General features: G+C 46.0%; 1 pseudogene; it reads right to left on the bottom strand.

The window, feature by feature from the left end:
• Positions 1-592: 592 nt before the first annotated feature.
• Positions 593-14,982, bottom strand: part of LOC121171757 — a 121,918-nt pseudogene continuing 107,528 nt past the window's right edge.

Genomic DNA, 14,982 nt, shown 5'->3' with positions numbered 1-14,982 from the left:
AGTCGGACACTCTCATCCACCGAGTGATTCTATTGGTTTAAAATGAGCTGCGTGTGACGTAATAAAGCCGTCTGGAAGGGCAGGGTGCTAGATTCACTAAGGGGTGTGTCCAAGTCCAGGCGTGTCTCCATTTTTGGCATCTCTGGTTGAGCAGGACTGGTGTGTCCACAGACTCCAGAGCATATAAGTAGGGTGGGGAAGGGAAAGTGTGTATGTGTGTGGGGGAGGGGTGGAGGTGCCAGAGAAACAGCATAGTTGAATGTGGGTGTATGAGAGGAGAGGAGGGAGGAGCCAAGAGGTCTGAAAAACAGGTTTCTGTGTAGGAGAGGCGGGGGGGGGGGGGGGGGGGGGTGAGAGAAAAAGAAAAAAATGGAGGGGGAGACAAGACAGACCCCACTTTCCCCTCAAGGGCTCCATTCTCCCTGCCATGTAGTCAGCAGCGCAGTACTGAGCGCCTAGATGGATGGGTCTGAGCCCGTCTGCCCTTCTCCATCTTGTGTTTCTGTGCTTGGGGTTCGTCCTCTGGATGCTCAAGTCATCTTCAAGAGTTAGCTTTTGACAGCCACCAGCCCCGTGACCCTGAGGGGAGAGATCAGTTGGAGGTGTTGGAGTGGACACTCCCTGGTCCCTCTGTTGGGGACGTCAGTGAGGATGGATCCACAGCCTCCTGCCAGCCACCATTGGCTCTTCGTCTCCCGAGGGCTGTATGTACACCTGTCTCCCCCGAGGTTGTCCCTGTAGCACCCAGGCTACAAGAAGTGTCGCTGTGGTCCCACCTGGGATACAGCCTAGGAATCTCTGTTGAGCCAGGGCATCCCCCAGAAACATGTCTCCAGCTCCTGAGAAATTGAAGGAGCTGCCAGAACCTGCAGAGGAAGGGGGCGTAGGGAAATTGATGCAGCTGTGGCACCCCCCGGGTGACAAACACAGCAAACTTGACTGCATAGATGTTCGCTTTCTCTTGGAACTTTCTGATATTTTTTTTTTTCCTTATAGTGAATCTCTTTGCTGCCAAACCAGTTGGAGACCTGAGACAATGATGCCGCACTTCTTGGTGAGCTCCTCCTCGGCATCCTCACTAAGATATGGGTTTATTCAGGTTCAAGAAGAAATACTCGTTGAGGACCTCCGTGGCCTGTTTGCTGAAGTTATGGGTTTTACGTCTGGCATCCAGGAAGTGGGGAACGCAGGATCATGACGGCCTCGCAGGTGCTCTGGTGCAGCTGCATCTGGATGGCGCTGAACTTGCGGTGGATGGTGCTCACCACGTGCTCCCCGGGACTCACGTATCAAGATTCTAACTGATAACTATGTTATTTCTTCCTGGCTGTTCCTCTCAAGCGGTTTGGTCTCGATTCAAATATCACTTACATATAAAAGATTTCTTTGGCTATCCTGTCTCTATTAGACCACTTGGAATCCAATGATCAAATACTATATATTGATTGACCTAAACAATAGAAATTAATTTTTCACAAGTAATGATACCTAGAATCCCATGTTCAAGGTGCCAGCAAGATTGATTTTAGGCAGAGGCTCTCATCCGACATAAATGATTATCTTCTTAACTTGTTCTCTCTTGAAGTTGTTTTCAGAGACTGTAGAGAGGGAAAAAGATATAGTGATAGAGATAGAATGCTTTGGTGTCTCTTCATAGTATCACTCATTCCAATGAATTAATTCCAGTGTTCCTCCTTCATAACGTCATGTAGGTCTCATTTTGTTCAAAAGGACACAGTTTCAAATGTCATATTGGGGTTAGGGCTTCAATATATGAAAAGGGGTAAGCACAAATATTCAGTCCATAACATTATTCAAAATAGTGGATGAAACAACACCCTAAGATTCATCACACTACCGTGTTTTATACTTTCCAGAGTAGTTTCTATCACTTCTAAACTGATCTTGTTTGTATATATGTTTTTTTGTTTAATAGCTATTTTCCTGCACTAGAATGCAAATTCTATTAGAGTAGAGATTATGTCTCATTTCCTTGATCACTGATACATCTGTGCCTGGCACGTATTTAGGGCTTAATAAATTACATAAATTTAAGTAAGTGATCAATTGATCCTAAGCTTGATTACTTGATAATTGATCAATTAGTTAAATGATTAATTATATGACTTCCATGATCACTGTAATTCCAGTAAAGGGAATTGAGTATGTTTTAAGGTGGAATTTATGATGTTGGGATTGTTTATTCTGACACAATACTCTTCTCAGAAGCTCGACAGTTGTTTGTGTCTATTGCAATTTCTGGTGTTTTCTAACTTCTTTTTTAGTTATTTTGGTATGAGTTTTATTCTTCTGCACTTCCTGCCCAAGCTAGGCAAAGACTAACCTTACATTTCTTATTCAACTAAAATAATAGAATGTAGTCACTATCAACAAGTCGTCTAATCCATTTTCCTTTGGAAAACAATATAATTCAAACATGCTTACAATGTTCCCTGGAAAGAAGCATCAAGTTTTAATGAAGTGTTTTATATAGATAATACAGTTTAAATGTGGTCAAGGATGGGAGAAACCATAAGTCTTAAAGGATGATGACAATTTAGATAGGCCAGGAGGGAAAGAAAAATGTTTCCATTGCTAGAAACAGGAATATGGCATGAGAAAGATAGCGGAGGTGTGAATCAGCCATATGTTGCTGTATATTCTGACATTGCTAAAACAACAGCACTGAATAAATCTGCTACTGAGTTCCTTGGCACCTGCCTCTTACTGTATGGAGCTAATCACTAATTGGGAAGAACAAGAGTGACTTCACATTGATGTATGGGGTCAGTCATTATTTTCCCCTCAGTTTTTTTGGTTTGTTTATTTGCTTGTTTGTTGTTGATTTTGGCAGACAGTGCCCTGAAAGTGCCTTTGTTAAACTACTTGCACTGTCATGGTGGGCTCTTGATAAAGGAAGTCACCGAGACAGTGGCCATGGGTTGGAAGGAGTGAGCATTGGATCTTTGAACTGCCATTCCACATTTTTAAAAATTTTATTTCTTTTAAGAAAAATTCTCGTTTTTAACTTTACTTGATGTTTGCATAGTTGATCAGGGTGGGAAGTATCTAGGGTTAGGCAGAAATGGTTGTGATCATTGTTTCCAAGCTTTCTATTTCTTCTTCCCATTTCCGGGGGGAGGGGGGAAATGGCGGATAGGCCATACCCAGCCTCCCAACTATCCTAGTACCTGATGATATCAACCCAGAGTCACAACGGTACATGGTCCGAAGGTTCTGCCAGGGTGGATGCGATAGTTTTGAAATGCTGTTGATCTCGCTGATCTATGGATGAGGAATCCCTTCCCATGTCTATTGGCTGACGTCATTGACCTTATAGTCTCCAATCGTCCAGATATTTGTTGTCATTGCTTGGCTGGGGTGTAAGGAGTTGTTCAAATATCCCACCCTGGACCCGGTGCCATTTCCTCTTCCTCACAGCTTAGTCAACCTGTGCCAGTCCAGCCATCCACCAATCAGATGTAACCCTTCTTTTCACCTGAGAATCCCACCCCCAATCTCCCAGCCCCTTCCCCAGCTTCGCCCACTTACCAATCAGTCTTAGGCAATCACCTGTGACAGTCTCAGGTGCCAATCCCCTGGGACCTGCCCTCAATCCCTCCCAATCCCACCCCCCCACACTTTGCAGGCTCACCTGAGTGACAAAAAGGCCCCCAGGTGGGCTCTGTCTGTCTCTCTCTTCTCCTTTCCCCCCACCCCCCAGGCTCACTGATCTCCATGACCTCCAACCTGTTCCTGCTCCTGCTGAAATAAACCTCCTAAGATACTCCTTGCCTCTGGTGTTTTCAGCTCACGGTAAAGAACCAGATTGTGGGAAAACTAGAACTCTAACAGTTTTAAATAACTAACATGGGATAGTTGTCCTTAGTTTCTGTTCTCCATTCTCTGCTATGGTAGCTGATGTCTTCTGCAGGCCCCAATGAGCTACCATGTCCTTCATGTGCACCATGGTCTGCCATATAGCACTCCATCCTCTACATTGAAGAGGACCAGTTCTCCTAGGTGGGCTCATGGAGCTGAGCCAAGTTACCAGGTCCATGCCAGATCACCCCCTGTCCTGGGCTCATAGATCCAGGGACCACCTCATGGGTTGGCCCATGGCCCCCGGCCAGGTGACCCAGGACCCACCAGCACCCCCACTCCTGGCTCTCACTGTCCAGCACCTACCACACAGGCAGACCTAAGAACCTGGGCCAGGAGACCCAGGCCTTGTAGGAACCCCACCCCCACCCCTGTGGCCTTTGGTGCTGTAGGGTTTTCAACCCTGAGTACGGCAGCAACCTCAATTCTTGTCTTGCAGGAAAGAAGAATTTTCATGTGAACAAAGTTTAGTTTTAAAGGTAGATTTATTAGAAAAGCTGAGAAAGGAGGCTCTGGTCTTAGTGACAGGAGGGGACTTTGAGAGGAAAAGGACCTGTACCTCCTGCCATTGTGGCAGGAGGAAGGGAGAAAAAAGCCCTACACCTTTGGCATAGTGGCTGGTGAAAAGACAGAAAAGCCCCGACCTGCTGCCATAGTGGCAGGAGGAGGAAAAAGAAATGCCAGAATTAATGGTGGGGATAGCATCTTTTAAAGGTTCACCTCAAAGATGTTTCTCTGTAAACAAAGGAGAATTCCTGGTTTCCATGGTACCTGGCCTTGAGACAAAATGTGTCACTAGCTACTTCCTCAGTCCCTTTGTAATGATGAAGAGGCCAGTCTGAAACTACCCCCTTGGCAATGGCCAGAGACAGAATTGGGCTGACACTTTAGGTGGGGAATTGGTATGTTAATGTCGCCCTTGTCTCTTGGAGAAGTGTGTTTCTGGATGTGTTAAAATATTCCCTTGTCTCTTGGAAGAAACATGCGCTGGTGAGTCCAAGACATGGTAGGGAAAATACCCTTTTATATTTGAGAAAAAGAAAATGATGACTGGGGACCCAGAATACACTAACTGCCTACTACCCAGTCTAACTCCTCTCTCAATGGAAATGACACCTGTTATGGAGGTGGGCCCTAGTACCTGGGCTAGGAGACCTAGGGCTCTCTGGATCCCTCACGCCTGAGGCACATGGATTCATCACCTGTCACACAGGCAGGCCCAAGGCCCTGGGCTATATGACTCGTTGCCCATCAGACCCCTACCTCCAGGACTAATGGACCTGGCCCCTGCCATGCACATGGGTTTGATGACCTGGACCAGGAGACCCAGGCCCCTCCAGTCCTCCCACACCTGGGGCTCACAGATCCAGCATCCACTGCAAGGCAGGCCCAAGAACCTTGGCCAGGAGACCAAGCCCCTGTTGAAGCGCCACCGTCCCCAAAGGGCTCATAGACCTGGTGTTAGTTATTTAAAAGAGTGTAAGAGTTCTAGTTTTAGGTAACAGGATATTAAGATACTTTACGCCGCAGCTAATTCTCGCAACCTGGTTCTTTACCGTGAGCTGAAAACACCAGACCCAACGACATATCTTAGGAAGTTTATTCCAGCGAGGCAGGAAAAGGGGAAGGGGAAGGAGGGGGAAGGGAGGTAAGAAGGAGGAGAGGGAGAGCAGGGGAGAGGAACCAAGGAGAGAGCAAGAGCAAGAGAGAGCAAGAGAGAGCAAGAGAGAGAGAGAGAGAGAGAGAGAGAGAACCGAGTGGGGCAGGAACAGGGGAAGGGGAGGGAAGGGAGGAAGAGCAGGGGAGAGGAACCAAGGAGAGGGAGAGAGCAAAAAGGGGCGAACCGCACCTGGGGGCCTTTTTGTCTGCCAGGTGTGGGGGGGCGGGGATTGGGAGGGATTGAGGTCAAGGCCCCAGGGGATTGGTGCCTGCAGGTGAATGCCTGGGGATGATTGGCAAGTGGGCGGGTTTGGGGAAGGGGCTGGGAGATTGGGGGTGGGATTCTCAGGTGGAATGCCAGGTTACATCTGATTGGTGGATGGCTGGACTGGCGCGAATCCCGTGAGCTGTGAGGAAGAAGAAATGGCGCAGGGTCCAGGGTGGGATATTGGAATAAATCCTTATATTCCTCCCTTTTGTTATATATAAAGGAAGAGGGGCATTGTTCTCTATGGCTTCTAGGAGCTGTTTTCTCTTGGCAGTGGTTGCAGCCTGGTGGAATAGGAGATGGAGGGATGCTTCTAGTCCTGCAAAAGAAACTTGTTAATGGTTTGATTAGAAAAGAATTTTTACATTTCAGTGGATGGGAATGGAGGGAAGGGTTATTAAGAGTCCCTTGGAAAAGCTGGCTTGAGTTTATTTTCTCTTAGCCAGGCCTTGTTATACTGGATTCTTCATTACTCCTGAACGGTCAGTGCAGACAAAGTAGCTTCACCAGGAACCAGAGACCCTGACTGCCTATCATACTATCTAACTCCTCACATTTCCAAACAGGAGTGAACAGGGATAACGGGACGACGACCGCTCTAGCTTCTTCGAGCTGAAAGGGGGCGTTGAGCAACTGTAGCAGTAGGGGGGTTCTAGAGGTTCCTGGTAGAAGGTAGAAGTCATCAGATGTCTGAAGTACTACTGCCTGGCACTTGAAGGCTTCTCTTTCTTGGTCTAGATAACAAAACATATTAGAATTATAATCTTTCCCAACTTAGCAGGTCATGACTTCAGTTAGAAACCCAGTTGGAATACTTGGGCTTTCAAGCTTAGATATAAAAGAATTGTCAGGTTTCAACCTTTGTCAGAGGAAGCATTGCATTAGATTAAAACAATAGACTAGATTTATATTAGGTTTAACTTAACTATTTCATGTCCCAAATTTTGAAACATACCCAATGAATGCAATGGGACACATGAAACCTTTTCGGTTGTATAAAATTGTTATCTGAAACAATGAAAGGATTAGTATGTGGCATCAGAACATACAGGTAAATGCAAGCCAACTTCCATTTGGAAATGCTATAGTAGTTTTGCATCTAGCTAGGGAATGGGCAAGTGTTTGATTTTTCTAAACAATTATACTTTACCAATCGTTGTAAGCCCTAAGAGTCTCAGGAAGACATCTAGCCTAGAACATAAAGCACAGCACTTAAAACATTCTGGTACAAGATCTACTGGTCACATTGTAGATGGCACAAGATTTAAACTATTTCGTTTACAATAACCCAGCAGTTTATAGTATTCCAACACGATTTTACAGAACTTTATACACTTTAAGGCAGAGGCAAGCAATCTACTAACTTACAGGTTAACAAGCATGTACTGGCAATTGAAGAATACAAGAATCTTAAGTAGATGAACTGAGAAATCCAAAATAACTCGGCAAATAAGGAGGACATGAAGTCTACCTTATGACAGTTCAGGGATCCTACCTCATTGAAGTCTAGTAAAACTGAAGAGCGAGATGGCAGACATGTCTATCAGGAGCCTGGTCATTGACGCAGGCTGAACAGTTACAGGTTAACTAACTTTTCCCTCGAAATGGCTTCTTTTCTGAGCTTCTAGATTACTCTGTCACCTAAGCTAATTTGGGGCTCCTGAGAGACCCTGATGGTCACTGTAAGAGAGGGAAGAAGCCAAAGCTAGCTAGGACAGAGAAGGCAGTGTCCATACGGAAACTTACAGTTTTCCCTTCCACTGTGAGAACCACCCGTGGCTCTTGGGTGCTGTTCCGTGGTGTCACCGAAGTCCGTGGATGGCCTTGAGCCTGTGCAGGTTCCAGGGCTGCTTCCGTCCCATATGGGAGATCCAATGGGAAATGACTGACCTGAAGTACTTGGCCTTCAGGGACAGTCACATCTCCAGTGACCTCCTTGGTAGCTGGGACACGGCCCTGGGTGTCCTTTCTGATGATTCTTCGCGAAGTGTCCATTGCTTCTGCAACGAAGAGCACTTGGGAGGCCTCCGGGGGTCTCACTGGAACCAGGAGCACACACCTCTCTCACCCTGCTCTGCCATGGGATCCCCTCCTGGTCTTTAAGGTAAAAGACCATAGTGACCCCTTTAAGAGGATATCAGGGTACATTCAGGTCCCATTTGTAAGTTTCTAAAGTTCTGTCCTAACGTCCAGGGTAGTTAAGAATCTAGCATCTATACAGCACCTATTCTCTTCTGTATAGGATCTAATGGAATATACTCAGTCATTCCTCAAGCATTCTAAATTGGAGGATTTCTCTGTGGCCCTAATCTCAAGGAATTATTTACAAAAGAGATTTAACTTAGCAATTTTCATCTATGAACACTTTCATCTATGTTAATTAAATAGACTACATAGCTTGCCACATAAACATGTACATGCATATCAGTTAACACAGATTATAAAACAAAATAGCTTTTGTAACAGTCTTTGAAAAACAAGTTTAAAATTTCAAAATGCTTTAAAGTTATCAGTTTAAAGTTACCAGTTATTTAGAATTATATCTTGCTCTCAATAACCCAAATTAAAGATGCTTTCAGTTGGAACCTGTAGCTTACTGTTTAACTCTAGCTCTATCTGCAATGGATGCAATAGTATCTATTGGAACCTAGAAACAAATGTAAGCATGTATTTACTTCACATTACATTAAGTTACAGAACAAGTTGCATTTTTTCTTTTCCTTTTTTTTTTAAAAAAAGAAAGGCTAAATCACTTATCTCTTACTCCACCCCTCTCTGCTAAGGGGTGGGAGGGAAAGCTACAGAAATGTAGGCCCTTAGGGTGTTTGGATGTGGTCGAGACAAAAGAAACTGGGAGAGCAAGTTAGGCTAAGGGCTAAAACAGAAAAGTTCTAAACAGGAAATCTTTGCTTCCCAGTGGGGAGCAAATGGAGACCTTCAAACAGTGGGGGATGGCAGGGAGAGAAAAGGCAAGATGGCGGACAGAGAGGGTGGGGGTCGACTGCACATGGAGGATAAGATGGCGGTTGCACGTGGCACCAGAGCCCTGGAAGAGGGCACTGGGGTTTCCTACTTCATAGCTAGAAAACTATGGAAAAGACAGACAGAAAGCCGAGAGTGAAGAGGGAATGAGACTTCCCCGATTTTTCCGAATGCATGCAGCAATGAGCTAGGTTCCAAAAGATGTCCGGATCCGAAATGCCATTAACTGGCCACTTGAAGGAGTTAGCTAGGGAATAGTGGGGCCAATCCACAACACAGAGGCGTATTAAAGTATTAGGTAACAAGCCAATTCAAGGGTGTCTAAATTTGCTAGAAGGCAGCCCAAAGGGGAGTTGGGAGGAACTGGCAATGAAAAAATAGCTCCCATTATTACAACTCAGGACTGATTACCACGGTGGACCCAGTGGTCCATAAAAGCGACCCAGTGGTCAGGAAAAGACGGCTCTCGTAGAAGGTCGTCACCCCCTACGTAAGGGACGAGCCAGGTCCCCAAAACACCGCCTGTATCCGAAGTCGTAAACAGCCCAGTGGCCCGACTCGGAGGTACAGGGGGGCCCCCAGAGTGACCCAGTGGTCGGGGGACTTACGCCCAGTGGCTAAGAGACACGGCACCCGGCTGGGGTTTACCAAGGTGGACCCAGTGGTCCGTAAAAACGACCCAGTGGTCAGGAAAAGACGGCTCTCGTAGAAGGTCGTCACCCCCTACGTAAGGGACGAGCCAGGTCCCCAAAACACCGCCTGTATCCGAAGTCGTTAACAGCCCAGTGGCCCGACTCGGAGGTACAGGGGGGCCCCCAGAGTGACTCAGTGGTTGGGGGACTTCCGCCCAGTGGCTAAGAGACACAGCACTCAGCCGGGGTTTACAGAACCGGTCTCCCAAAAGTGGAAAGTCAGACCTATTCAGAGGAGCGCAAATATGCCAAGCCAAACCCAAAACTCCAAGGGCTGGGGGAGGGAACCCTACCTACAACAGTGTATGCATGCAACAACGTGGCATTCGGAAAGATGGGGAATACCTCGTGTGCTCCGCGTGGAGATGGAGTACTGGGGAGCACGCGTCTGGGCAATGGCGCTGCTGGATGGATGCAGATGCCAGCACGGTCAGTTAGATGAACTCAGGAACGGCCACGTGGAGGTAGAGAATTCTGGAACCGGCAGGCGAAATCAGGAACAGGCCGAAGAAGGCAAAATCAGGAACAGGCCGTTGGAGACGAATTCACGAACCAGCGGGCGGATGGAGACGGATTCTGATGGCTGCTGACGAGTCTCGGTGGCGCAGATGAAGACAGTTAACACAGATCACAGTTCTCACGGTTCGGGTCCCGGTAGTGGCCAAAGGCCCGAAGGCCACGTGGCCAAGTGCCGGGGGAAACCGACCGGTCACGGCACCAAATGTTAGTTATTTAAAAGAGTGTAAGAGTTCTAGTTTTAGGTAACAGGATATTAAGATACTTTACGCCGCAGCTAATTCTCGCAACCTGGTTCTTTACCGTGAGCTGAAAACACCAGACCCAACGACATATCTTAGGAAGTTTATTCCAGCGAGGCAGGAAAAGGGGAAGGGGAAGGAGGGGGAAGGGAGGTAAGAAGGAGGAGAGGGAGAGCAGGGGAGAGGAACCAAGGAGAGAGCAAGAGCAAGAGAGAGCAAGAGAGAGCAAGAGAGAGAGAGAGAGAGAGAGAGAACCGAGTGGGGCAGGAACAGGGGAAGGGGAGGGAAGGGAGGAAGAGCAGGGGAGAGGAACCAAGGAGAGGGAGAGAGAGAGCAAAAAGGGGCGAACCGCACCTGGGGGCCTTTTTGTCTGCCAGGTGTGGGGGGGCGGGGATTGGGAGGGATTGAGGTCAAGGCCCCAGGGGATTGGTGCCTGCAGGTGAATGCCTGGGGATGATTGGCAAGTGGGCGGGTTTGGGGAAGGGGCTGGGAGATTGGGGGTGGGATTCTCAGGTGGAATGCCAGGTTACATCTGATTGGTGGATGGCTGGACTGGCGCGAATCCCGTGAGCTGTGAGGAAGAAGAAATGGCGCAGGGTCCAGGGTGGGATATTGGAATAAATCCTTATACCTGGCACCCACCATATACATGGGCCCTACTATCTGGGCCAGGAGACCCAGGGTCCTCCAGGACCCCCACCCCTAGGGCTAACAGACATGGTGCCCACCACCTCCAGACCTACATGGCTCATCTTTCCTCAGCATCCACCAGTGGGTGCTTTAGCTGCAAAGTCAGCCCCTCAGTCCTGGCTCGAGTGTGAACTGGCTGATAATATAGCCTGACTTGGCCCCTCCTGCACCCCATTTTGGTTCTCAGATCTGCCAGTGAATGTTATGAACTGGCCCAGCCTGGCTCACCCCCTGACCTGACCTGTTATTTAAAAGAGTTCGAGTTCTAGTTCATATGTTATTACAATATTATTACACACAGCTAACTCCGGCAACCTGGTTCTTTACCATGAGCTGAAAACACCAGAGGCAACGAGGTATCTTAGGAGGTTTATTCCAGCGGGGCAGGGATGGGGTGGAGGTGGTGGAGATCAGTGGAGAGGAAAAAGGGGAGAAAGGGGAAATGGAAGCACCTGCGGCCCCTTATGTTCAGGTAGGCCAGCAAGGTGTGGAGGGCGGGGATTGGGAGGGATTGAGGGCAGGTCCCAGGGGATTGGTGCCTGCAGGTGAATGCCTAGGGATGATTGGTGAGTGGGCGGGGTTGGGGAAGGAGCTGAAAGATTGGGGGTGGGATTCTCAGGTAGAATGTCGGGTTACATCTGATTGGTGGATGGTTGGACTGGCGTGAGCTGTGAGAAAGAGGAAATGGCGCTGGGTCCAGGGTGGGATATTCCAAGAACTCCTTACATGACCTACTTGTACATTGCCAGTACTGTACCATGGTCTGAACTGTGTTGCTCCTTGCCTCTGTTCAAAATGAAGGTGGCAAGGGCACAATGGCTCACAAATGTCATGTTCAGTTGCTCCCACTCTCTGAAGACCTCTTCCAATATGCACCACACCCCTTTTCCTTCCCATTAATCTCTCTTCTCATTTTATAGACTTGAAGGAGAATGTCTTTCTCTGTGATAGTCTTCCTTTCCTGAAGACTTGGGCCCTGAGGCTTACACTACTTTTATGGCTATGACAAGCTGATTTGTATGACATGCCATTAATTATATTCACTTTCTTTGCTTTAGTCAATTATTTTGGTCAAGATTTCCCCAGTGTCTCACTGCTGAACTCAAGGTATGTGTTTGTGCATTACACATACTTTTTCACATTACATTGTTATTAAAGTTCTGTCAGATTGCTTAAGCAATGTGCACGAGGATGTTTGTTGCTACAAGACTTTTTTTCCATTTCTCTTGGTCTGGCAAGTCTAGTCATAAGCCTGCTTGTGTGGAAGAGAAGTTGCAACCATCAACTTGCAATGCTTCTGCGCTCTCTCTCTCTCTCTGTATATATATATTTTTCTGTATGATCCTTTCTTTTTTCCTAATGTAAATGATAAGACATATCACATAAGCTATACTACATTTTGGGAGGTTTTTTTTTTTTCCCTCATCACTTAGTATTTCTTTAGGTTTGTTCCACTTTAGTAAAAAGAGGATCCTTATTCATTTTACTGTTTGTCCACAAGCTATGTGGCAAATATAATTTTAAATTAAAATTATAATGATTCAGATGGAACATCCATTTGAATTACTGAGTTATTTGTGTTAGTTTCCCCCATGGACAAATAGGTGAAATTTTTAATCTACTGCAAAATATGTTAGAATGAAAATAGCACTTGATTGGGAGTGAAGAAATGTTTTTGAGTAAACTTGTAACTTTGAGCACCAAAACTGTGGGGGAAATTCCCTCTAACGATCTTTGTCTTATGAGGCAGAATTTCAAAGGAAAGAATTAAGGCAGTTATTTAAGGCAACTGGAAAGAGTGAAACAAAACCTTACTAGAGGGAAAATGTTAAGGAGTTTCAAGGACCAGGCATGCAGCAAAATAAACTGGTAACTCCATTTTTCATGAACCTTTTGAAGTCCTCTCATTGTCTGTTCCTATACTGAAGGGACATGCTCTGAAACTTTTATTATGGCAGATACCAGATATTGCACTAGTGTTAGTAATTAGATATTCAAAGGTCTTTCACTTGTAATCCCAGCTCTATAGAGCTGAGGGAATTATTTCAAGCACTTCTTTGGTAACCATCTCATTTGGCATTTTAAGAAAACATCCACATCATTTCTAATCCCACCAAATTCAAGCTAAAGTTCTCTGTGACAGTTTGGAACACCCTCACCACTCCAAAATCATTTCCCTTCCCTTCCCTTCCCTTCCCTTCCCTTCCCTTCCCTTCCCTTCCCTTCCCTTCCCTTCCCTTCCCTTCCCTTCCCTTCCCTTCCCTTCCCTTCCCTTCCCTTCCCTTCTTTTTTTTCTCTCTCTGTAGTTTTATTTGAAGGTCAAATGTACAGAAACAGGAGGATGAACAGATATAGAGATCTTTCATTTGCCGATTCACTCCAAAAATGGCTGCAATGACCAGAGGTGTACTAGTCTGAAGCCAGGAGCCAGGAACTTCTGGCTATCTCCCCTGGGTGTAGGAAACCAAGGACTTGGACCATCTTCTCCTGATTTCCCAGGACATAAGTAGAGAGGTGGATTTATAGTGGAGCAACAAGGACTCAAACTTATACCCATATGGGATGCTGGCTTTATAGGTGAAGGTTTAACTTACTATGCCATGGCACTGGTCCCATGCTTCTCTTAAACAGCTCTTTATTGGCGTTACAAAACTAATCTCAAATTCAAGGCATGGTCACAGAGATGGAGAGTACATAGAGTTATTATTGCCTATGATCATAATACTTCTTTGCATTAATGTACCCTAAAAGGAAATTAACATATCTAACAAGTATATTAATCTGAGTTCAAAGGTTTTATGGCAATTTAAACTTCCGGAGTATTTCCTACAAGGGCATTTTTGACCATAAATATTTTTTTAAGATTTATTTTTTATTGAAAAGGCAGCTTTACAAAGGACTTCCATCCTCTGGTTCACTCCCCAAATGTCCACAATGTCTGGAGCTGACAGGATCCAAGCCCAGAACCCAGGAGCTAACAGCGTCTTCCAGATCACTCACATAGGTGCAGGGCCCTAAGGCTTTGGGCCATCTTCCACTGCTTTCCGAGACCGTAACCTGGGAGCTGGATCAGAAATGGAACAGCTGGGTCATGAACTGGTTCCTATATCAGATGCAGGCACTTGTAGGTAAGGATTAGCCAGTTGAGGCATCAAACCAGCCCCATAAAACACTTCTTGATGATTCTGTACTTGTGTGGATGATTTTTTTAACTTGATGTGCAAAACATTCATTTATTCCTATTAAATTTCATCTTGTAAATTTGATCCATTGTTTCAGTCAAGAGCTTTTTGAATCCCATTTTTAATCCCTTAGATTACTTTTCTCTTGAAGTTTTGTGCCACATGAAAATTTCCTTAAGGGCTCAGCATGGTAGCCTAGAGGTTAAAGTCTTTACCTTGCATGCACTGGGATCCCATATGGGGGCTGGTTCTAGTCCTGGCGGCCCTGCTTCCCATCCAGCTCCTTGCATGTGGCCTGGGGAAATAGTTGAGGATGGCCCAAAACCTTGAGTCCGTGTACCTGTGTGGGAGACCCAGAAGAAGCTCTGGGTTCCTGGCTTCGGTTTGACGCAGCTCCGACCATTGAAGCCACTTAGGGAATGAATCAATGGATGGAAGATCTTCCTCTCTGTCTCTGGCTTTCCAATAAAAATAAATTAAATCTTTTTAAAAAAAGAAAATTTGATTAGAAAGCCTTCAATGTATTTAAAATATATTTATTTAGTTTATTTAAAGGCAGCATGATAGAAAGAGGAAAGGTAGGAGAGAGAGAGACAAACAGAATTCTTTCATCTGCTGGCTTGGTCACTAAATGACTGCAACAGCGATGTCCTTGGCAAGGCCAAACTCAGGAATCAGGAAAGCTATCCTGATCTTCTATATTGGTGGTAGAAGTTCAAGTACTTATTCATTTTGTGCTGTAGTTCCAGATACATTATTAGGAAACTGAATCAGAAGTGAAATAAGCTAAATGCTAACATTGACAGTGGAGGTTTAATCCACCTTGCCTCAATGCCAGCTCCCTTCAGTGTCTTTTCCCAAACCATTGA

Source organism: Ochotona curzoniae, unplaced genomic scaffold (genome assembly GCF_017591425.1).
Source record: "Ochotona curzoniae isolate NIBS_2020 unplaced genomic scaffold, NIBS_Ocur_1.0 contig_1274, whole genome shotgun sequence".
Classification (NCBI taxonomy): domain Eukaryota; kingdom Metazoa; phylum Chordata; class Mammalia; order Lagomorpha; family Ochotonidae; genus Ochotona; species Ochotona curzoniae.
Note: the sequence above shows the minus strand (reverse complement) of the source record. Positions and strands in the feature narration are given on the sequence as shown.